Source organism: Trichomycterus rosablanca, chromosome 18 (assembly GCF_030014385.1).
Source record: "Trichomycterus rosablanca isolate fTriRos1 chromosome 18, fTriRos1.hap1, whole genome shotgun sequence".
Lineage (NCBI taxonomy): Eukaryota > Metazoa > Chordata > Actinopteri > Siluriformes > Trichomycteridae > Trichomycterus > Trichomycterus rosablanca.
Genome location: NC_086005.1, coordinates 5,062,746 through 5,063,992, shown reverse-complemented (window position 1 = coordinate 5,063,992; position 1,247 = coordinate 5,062,746). Strand labels below are relative to the sequence as shown.

Genomic DNA, 1,247 nt, shown 5'->3' with positions numbered 1-1,247 from the left:
CGAATAAAGGCATTCTATTCTATCTATTAAAAATAAATAAATGAATCAATATGAAATGTGCATAAATACAAACAACATACTAGTTCATTGCAGGGTAACACACAAGGACTGGAGCACCCAGAGGAAACCCCTGCAGTCAAAAGAAGGACATAAAACCAATTTTCACCAGTGTGAGTCACTGTAGATCATCATGGGAAAAAGTGGTTTTGGTGCATGTGAGTCAAACATGGGGGAAACCAAAACACAAGCATAACTTATTCAGTCTAAAACTGGACAAACTAATCACTTCTGGGCTTTGGCTAAGATCATGTGCAGTATCTATTCTTATCAGTTTAATATCTGATACGCCTGCATCTGAGGATTAGATATTAAATGGATTTTTAGGCCTAGGAGTCGGAAGAGGAGCTCGCTCAGTCCGCTGCATGCATCGACCTGGTATTGCATTACTTCAGGACGGTGGTAGCTTAGTGGGTGAAGCTTTGGGCTATCGATCAGAAGTTTGTGGTTTCAAATCCCGGCTCTGCTGAGCAGACATTGCTCCTAACCTTCTCTGCTCCAGGGGTGTGCTGTACAAACAGGGATATGCGAAAGAAACTTTTCTTTGTTCTGTACTCATGTACATGTAAAGAACAGATTTGGAATCTCAGTTCTGCTAACAGATGGGCCAGGCGTCTACGTGGACAATGGTTGGCTTGTCTACGGGAGGAAGGGCTGTATAATTCTTCATTACTTCTGCAATTACGGCCTCTGGTGGCTGGTTGATGGCGCCTGAAAAGAAGTGGTCGTCTAGGATGTTGGCTTCGACTCTTTTAGGTCAGGTGTGGAGGAATGCAGCAATAGAGGTTAAATATAAATCAGATAATTGGTTCTGACTAGATTGAGAGGAAAATTGGGGAGAAAATGCATAAATAAAAGACAGTTGTAGCTTTGCGGTTAAGGTACTGGACTAGTAATTGAAAGGTCACTGGTAAAAGCCACACCACTGCCAGGTTGCCACTGTTGGGCCCTTAAACAACTCCCTTAACACCCAATGGCTTAGACAACATACTATCACAGTATATATACAGTCACTTTGGATGAAAGCATCTACTAAATGCAGAAAATGTAAATGTAAAATGCATAAAAATAATAATAAAATAATAATAAAGTAATATTTTGTCACTGTAATAAATTTTGTGTGCAATAAGACCAGCAACACTGGTGCTCTACATAAATAACCTTGTTTTAATATTGCTGGTTCATGGGTC

General features: G+C 40.3%; 1 non-coding gene across 1 annotated transcript; it reads left to right on the top strand.

Annotated features, from left to right (window-relative positions):
* The first annotated feature begins 281 nt into the window (after positions 1-281).
* LOC134332988 (U2 spliceosomal RNA) lies at positions 282-467 on the top strand. Its single transcript, XR_010015334.1, has one exon. It is a non-coding gene; the product is annotated as a U2 spliceosomal RNA (small nuclear RNA).
* Positions 468-1,247: the final 780 nt, after the last annotated feature.